This window comes from Myotis davidii, unplaced genomic scaffold, assembly GCF_000327345.1.
Source record: "Myotis davidii unplaced genomic scaffold, ASM32734v1 scaffold673, whole genome shotgun sequence".
Taxonomy (NCBI): Eukaryota; Metazoa; Chordata; class Mammalia; order Chiroptera; family Vespertilionidae; genus Myotis; species Myotis davidii.
Genome location: NW_006286677.1, coordinates 1,778,810 through 1,786,883, shown reverse-complemented (window position 1 = coordinate 1,786,883; position 8,074 = coordinate 1,778,810). Strand labels below are relative to the sequence as shown.

General features: G+C 39.2%; 1 protein-coding gene across 2 annotated transcripts in view; it reads left to right on the top strand.

Annotated features, from left to right (window-relative positions):
- Window positions 1–8,074, top strand: part of MAP2K5 (mitogen-activated protein kinase kinase 5) — a 263,379-nt gene that overhangs the window by 149,528 nt on the left and 105,777 nt on the right. The gene's annotated exons all lie outside the window — the stretch shown is intronic.

The window sequence follows — 8,074 nt, the reverse complement described above, 5'->3', positions numbered from 1 at the left end:
GAGAGAGATAGAGAGTTAGAAACATCGATGAGAGAGAAACATTGACCAGCTGCCTCCTGCACACTCCCCACTGGGGATGTGCCCGCAACCAAGGTACATGCCCTTGCCCGGAATCGAACCTGGGACCTTTCAGTCCGCAGGCCAACGCTCTATCCACTGAGCCAAACCTGTTTCAGCCAAAATAAATCAAATTTTAAAAAAAAGTTTTATTGAAACATGGTCATGCCCACTTGTTTGCATATTGTCTGTGGCAACTGTGGCACTACAATGGCAGAGTGGAATAGTTGTGGCAGTTGCTGCGGAGACCATATGGCCCATAGAGTGACAAATATTTAGTATCTGGCCCTTTACAGAAAAAAATTTGCCAACCTCTGATCTATGCCAGTAAAAGCTGTTTTTGAAACTGAGTAACTTTAATTAATCACCAGTATTTATTAAGCATCTTCTGCTGTTAAGTACAGTTGAACTACTCTGTAATCCATATAAGACCTGAGCTAAATAGGAACATGGTATTGTATATGGCCACATTATGTGTGACATAAGAAAGAATTAAGTTGTACCAAACATACATTCAGAGAATAAGAAGGTATACAATGTGATGGTTCAAGCAGTATGGGGAAAAGACACTTATAAGAAAGAGATCACTATGGAAAGATGAGCAAGGACTCAGAAATAGAAGGTTATGTGACATGGGTGGAGTGATGCGGTAGAGTAGCGGACAATAATAAATTGTGGGAATATATAATTAGAGGTCATCTGATATAATGCCCTCATTTTATGTCCATTGCCTTCACTTTATGTTCATACATACTTCTATACAGTGATAATAGCAATAATAACAGCTAACAATTAACACTGTGTGCCAGTTACTCATAAACTCTTACAAATATTAACTCTATTTAAATCCTCACAACAACCCTATGAAGTAGGTAATGTTTCATCCCCTCCCTGACTTCAGGGAAAAATCCCTACCTGGGGAAACAACCTTTCTTGGAGAGGTGACCTTGGTTAAAACACATAGTGCCAAGAAGGTGAGCAAATATATTAGGAACAGTATGCCATATATGCCAGGTCCCTTGAAACAGCAAGGATGGACCAGCTCCCGGCAATTCTCATTTTATAGACAAATAAACCAAGGGATATAGAAATTAAGTGATTTACCCAACTTCATACAACTATTAAATAGCAGAGTCAGAATTCAAACCTATGTATCAGACTCCAGAGACTAAACACTTTATTGCTCTACTTCTCACTATGTTACTAAATTATTTCTGTGTTGCTCCCAATCTAGATTATGAACTTCACAGGGGCAAGATTTATTCTGCTCATTCTCTTTATACATAGTGCTAAATTAATGAATTCATAAAAACTTTATTTCAAATATGACTTGTTCACTAATTATAAGCAGACCATTTTTTTTCATATTAAGTATCTTACTTTCATTATAGGGTATAGAAGATCCCCAAATTACTTAGAGACATTTAGCTAAGCTGCTTATATATTGAAAAGAAAAGAAATCAAATAAATAGTCCTGCATGTGTCAATAATCTTACTTCATTCTCGTATAACCTGAAGTGTAAGGTACAAGAAAATGATAATAAGGAAAAAGACAGGGAGGCTCTTCTAAGATCCTAAGGCATTTTAAAAACACACACACACACACAGTGGAGTTTCCTTATAAAGTTAAATATGGAACTGCCATTTGACCCAGTGATCTCACTTCTAGGAATATATCCTAAGAAACCCAAAACACCTATCAGAAAGAATGTATGCACCCCTAAGTTCATAGCAGCACAAGTTACAATAGCTAAGATCTGGAAACAGCCCAAGTGCCTATCAGGAGATGAGTGGATAAAAAAGCTGTGGCACATTTACACCATGGAATACTAAGCAGCAATAAAATAGAAGAATCTCTTGCCATTTGAGACAGCATGAAGGGACCTGGAGAGTATCATGCTAAGTGAAATAAGCCAGTCAGAGAAAGAAAGTATCACATGATCTCTCTCATATGTGGAATCTAATGAATAAAATAAACTGAAGAACAGAGTGGATCCAGAGACATGGAAGCATGGAACCAAATGCGGAATCTTGGAAGGAAGGTGGGGGAGAGGGGAGAAGTAATCAGCCAAGGACCTTGTATGCATATATGCATGGTTCATGGCCACAGACAATGGGACGGTGAGGGCCTGGGGGCGGACAGGGGCCAGCTGGAGGGGGTCAATGGAGGAAAAGAGGGGACATATGTAATACTTTCAACAATAAAGAATTATTTTTTAAAAAAATTTAAAAAACACACACACAAATTATGGGCACAGTGGATTATGTAGGAGACTTGAAAAGTTATCTGGTGAGACTGAGAACCGGAAAGTGAAGTGGTGTGTTATTTTAGAGGCAGATGGTTAGGTTCTATAGACGTTTTAATCCAAAATAGGAAAGATTTTCAACTACATTTTGAAAGGATTTTCAGAAGGATTAAAAAAGGGATCCAGAAGGCTTTGGTGGCTTGTATTAAATTTCTCATAAATTCTAATTACTAAAAATGTTACTCTATTTTAAAGATAGACGTTCCTAAAACTTTAACCCACTGTTCAATCGCTGTGATTTGCTTATTGTAATTTTTAAGTCATATGTAAAGTTTGATATTGTTTTTATGAATAACTAAAGTTTTTATTTTTTTTTTGGGGGGGGGGGGGGGGGTGGATCTTACCCAAATACTTCTTCCTTGGAATCAGAAAGTCAATCTAAATGACTTTTTTAATCTCCTGAACATTGTTTTCTACCCAAGCTATTCCTATCCTTAGAAATTATCTTTACCCGAATAAAACCTATACACATTACATTATCCAACTGGATTGGCCATGCTCAGGCAGTGATGGTGATGTCAGTGGTGATTATTGGGAGGCTAACATTGACCGAGCATTCCCACGGGGCATGAACTGAATCAAGCCCATCACATGACTCATTTAATCTTCACACAACCCCATGGAGTATACATGTTATTATGACTGTCATTTTGCAGATGAGGAAACCAAAGGTGAAGTCACTTTAACCAGCCCAGGGTCTGAGTTGGCAAATAGTGAGAGTCGGGATTTAATGAGGATACCAGGTCCTAGTTTCTGGTCTGAGCAGGTTTGGTTATTTGGTCTAACTCTTCTGCTGAAAATGCTAATCAAAATGAAATTTTAAAATCATCTCAAATATACTGAAGAGCTAAAATGATGATGGGGAACCCCAAGGGCAATTTTCAGATGGAATCCCGAAAGAGTTGGAAAGGCAGAATGTCGGAGCACCAGTGCTACTGTTCCTGAGGCCGTTTTCCTGTCCCACAGCTGTACCCTAGGCCCAGGGTCTAGGGCAGTGATTCTCAGCCTTCCTAATGCCGCGACCCTTTAATACAGCTCCTCATGTTGTGGTGACCCCCAACCATAAAATTATTTTCATTGCTACTTCATAACTGTGATTTTGCTACTGTTATGAATCGTAATGTAAATATCTGATATGCAGGATGTATTTTTATTGTTACGGTATTTTGTGGAAGAGTCACACTCAAGGGGCTAAAGAGCCGCATGTGGCTCTCAAGCCACAGTTTTCCGAGCCGCAGTTTGCCGACCACTGGTCTAGGGTAATACTTTCAATAATAAAGGTAATTTTTTAAAAAAGTGACATAGTAGATTTGTTTGAAAGTCCCAAACAAAACTACTAGATTAAAATTTTAAACTCACTATTTAGTAATACATTGGACATAGCAGAAGAATTAGTGAACTGAAAGATAGATTGAGTTAGAGCAGTCTGACTTTAGAACAATAAAGATAAATTTTTTTTAAAGTCACAGAAGTTTAAAAAAATTGTTTTAAAGAAAAAAGTCACAGAAATTTTTTTAAAAGAAGAAGAAAGAACCCTTGTTTAAACAGTGTGCACTACCACTGACATAGGGATCTTGTTGACTTAACAAAAATCCCCATAGTTTTATACATATTTTGATTACAGACTAATGTAAAAGTATTTGTGCATACTTTCTTAATTTTCTGAGTAGCCTAACAGAACAGAAATTCCTGTATCAAAAGATATAATGGGTGCTTTTGGCAAGTAAACCCCTAGGTTATTGTGTTGCAAAGACAATTCTGGAATGAGTTAAGTAAATATGGGTCATGGGTAAATGCCACGTCACAGAAGGTAGCTGGACGATGTGGGGTATGCATGCCAGCTTGGAGCCACTGCCCTTTAAGATCCTCTAGAAACTGCTTTTTATCTCATCACCATTCCTTACTGTTATTAGTAAGAACAGACCAGGGTTTTTTCACTCCTGTACTTAAACTTCAGTACAGAGGCACTTCCAATGAGAGTTGTGTTTTCCTGTACTTAGCTTTCCACAGTGGTGACAGCTGTCATGTCAGAAAGTAACCCAGCTTTGGCTTTTTAACTGCAAAGTGTCCATCACTGATCTTCTCTCAGTAGTGTGCTACCTGGCGGTTAGGTTTGTTTTGCTTTAAAGCGGGGAGGACAGACAGAGCAGGCCACCTTGGCTTCAAGTGTGAGAACAGCTTTGAATTTTCCAACCTCAGGCCATCAGGTCCTGGTTTCATAATCCAGAATGTGTTGAGTTTATCTTGTACTGTGTCAGTTTCAGGGACCTCAGCATGTTGCCCAGTCCCTACCCACTCTATGAATTCTCTGGGATAGACCCAAAGAGCTGATTATGCTGAGCATTCACTCTTAAGTGCTGCATCACAACAGTAATCTTGTTTTGTTAGCTTGTTGAAAGAATAATGTTTTCAATGAGAGGTTGTCAGAATCTTGTCCTTAGGAGTTCTCTTATTTTCCACCTGATATTTGTTACCATTATCACTCTTTCTTTATTTTTTCTAATCCCTGCCCAAGGATATATTTTTATTGATTTGAGAGAAAGAGAGAGAGAAACATCAATGTAAGAGACAAACATTGATTGGTTGCCTCCCACAGCACCCTGACCAGGGATTGAACCCGCAACATGGGTGTGCCCTGACTGAGAATCAAATCCACGACCTTTTAGTGTATGGGACAAAGCTCCAACCAACTGAGCCACACCAGCCAGGACCTATATTTTATTTTTTAATTTTTCTATGCTTTATTTTCAGCTGTTTGCATTTGTTTGGTAGTTCAGTGGGTAAATATATGAATATATTTAATATTATTGTTCTGCCAAAACATTTTGTATGTCTGTCCCACTCTTACTTGTTTTGTCTGTACTCTACATGACAGATTAATTACAGACTATTGTATAGTGACAACTGTCAGCTAGTGGAATGAAGGAAGGAAAGGAAGAAGAGACAGGGAGGAAGACAACATTTGGTTATTCTTTAACAATTCTAGAGGATTTTAGGACTTTTATGTTTTGCTGTGAGTTTTTGATGGACATGAATGGCAATATGTGGGGAAGTGACATTAGTAGAACCCTTCAGGGGACATGATAATTATTTCATGCTTAAGACCAAATGTGCAGTAAGCATGTATTGCATGCCTTCAGTCAGCACACATGGATTGCACACCCAGGTATGCGCCAGGCATTACACTAGGTATGAGATGAATAATACAATCTCTTTGCCTCTTAAGAAAAACAGACTAGCAAATGGATGGTTATAACACAGTGCAACAAATTAATATTAAAGTTATGAACAACTTTTTAATGATGTACAGAGCCAGGAATTTGTAATTCTCCCTGAAGGGTAGAGGAAGTATTTGCCAAAAACGGTGGCCCTTGAATTGGGCCCATATGAGAAACATTCAGTAAGCAAAGAAGAGGAAGGTAGGTCATTGCTTCTGCAGGGAACATGAAAATATTTAGTGACTGAGCTGAGTGTATCAAAGAATCACCCAGAGAAATTATTTTTTAAAATGAAGATCCCCAGAGCCACCCCAGAGATTCAGATTCAAGAGGTTCATTTGTAATAAGCACCTCAGGCAGTTCTATGATGGCTAGTCTGAAGACTGCATTTTGAGAAATGGCTGACTAGTTCCAGACTAGTGTGTGGCTCTTGTGACTCCTGGTTCAGGGGGCAGTTTGACACACTGAAAAGAACATCACTGGGTGTGAATCCTGGCTGTGTCCTGAATAATACACTTAATGCTAATCCATAGCTCTAGACTTTGGTAAGTCACTCAGTCTTACTAAGCCTGTTTTTACATCTGCAAAATAAAGGCAATATATTTAACTTTGCAAGACTGTTATGCAGTATAGAGTATGCAAAGTATCTAGCTCAGTGTCTGGCTCATACTAGGTGGTCACTAAATGATAGCTGTTACTATCCTTATATAGTGGCTACAAACTAAACCACTCTGTGCCCCACTTTCTCAGTCGTTAAAAAGAGATGATAATAGTACCAATCTAATATGGATACTTACATATCTGATATAAGACACGCATGAAAAGCACTTAAAACAATGTGTGTCACATAGAAATTATTTAATAAATGCACAATGGTATTGTTGATATTGATGATGATGGTGGTGGTATTACTCCTGTAACTAGCTGGCCAGTTCCATATGAATACATCCTAGTACCTAATGAAATAGCAAGACTTGGATAATGGGCTCATTCATGTGTGAACAAGAAACTTGAGAAATGCTGGTGTGGGGGATTAGAACATGAAAGAAAAAGTATTAGGGCAGTGGAATGACCATGTCTATTAGCAGCTGGGATAAATGGTCACATGATACTTGGCCCTTGGGAAGAATTATTCTTGGTAGGAAGGAGGTTTTACAAATTAAAGAAATAAATAAAGGAAGAGAAATAAGACAATCCATCTTGTACCTCAGGGCAGGGCTTTATGTAATTTTATGGAAAGTGGTCCCGGGAGAAAGCAGTAAGTGCCTTGAGGTAGCCTGGTAGGTGAGAGTGGGAAGGCAGTTACAAAGTTCTGGGTTCCTGCTAAGACAACTCAACTGAGAACATCAGGCCCACATCGTCCACACCCTGGGTGTATCTCCTGCTGGTGAGTGGTGGATGCCCACTTCCTCCATCTCCAGTGGACCAGGCTGACCCTGATCCCATTTACTCTTAAGGACGTGTATGGGCTCTCCTGAAGGATGATGACTATGGTGACTACCGGAAACTCCAGGCATGGTACAAAGAATATAATGTCCTGGGAGCCAAGAGATATGGGTTATGGTCCCAGCCCTGCCCTGCTTAGTTCTGGAACCTTATTAAGCAACCATTCCACCTCTGTCAGACATTCATTTGTTCTTGTGTTCATTCAAAAGACCTCTATGTAGTACCCTACTGCATGACAAACTCTGGAGGCGCAGAGAGACCAGGCAGGCAGCACCCACTTCAGTATGAAATCCTTCTATTGAGGTAGAGACTGTGCATGTACTGGCTTTTTAGACCAGGTACTTGCTACATATCTTGGAGGACCTCCAGTCCCAAATGGACCTTTCAGACAGTTCATTCATTCATTTCAACAGAAACCCTGATACATAGAATAAAATGTTGAACAGGTGAATCTGGGCAAAGGAAATTTGGATGATCTTTATCCTCGTCTTAATCTTTCAACTTTCCTAAAGTTTGAAAGTATTTCCAAATAAAAACATTTTAAAAATTAATATGAAATAATTTCTAGTGATCCAGACCTCTCTCTCAAAGCAAATAAATGATAGCATATAATGCATAATGTGTCACTCCACAACTAAGACCCACTAGCTCTGGAGGGAGAGGACCTGGGTTCAAGTCTCAGTTCATTTCCCAGCTTAGGATTTTGCCTAAATGATTTCACTCATCTGAATCTGCACTTTCTTCACCTGTAAAATAAAGTTTTCATCACAGGGACTTTGTGAGGATTCAGTAAGATTGTAATCCTATCTAATAAAAGACAAAAAGAATAATTAAGCGTGCCTCTGCTACACTTCCCATTGGCTAATCAGTAAGATATGCAAATTAACTGCCAACAAAGATGGCGGTCAGCAGCTGAAGTGAGCAGGAGGCTTGCTTGCTCCAGTGATGGAGGAAGGCAAGGTTCCCCGCCTCTGCGGCCCGGCCTCTGAGCTTGCACTCTAAGAAACAATGTTGCAATTATAGAAGCTAAACAATCCCCAGAAACCC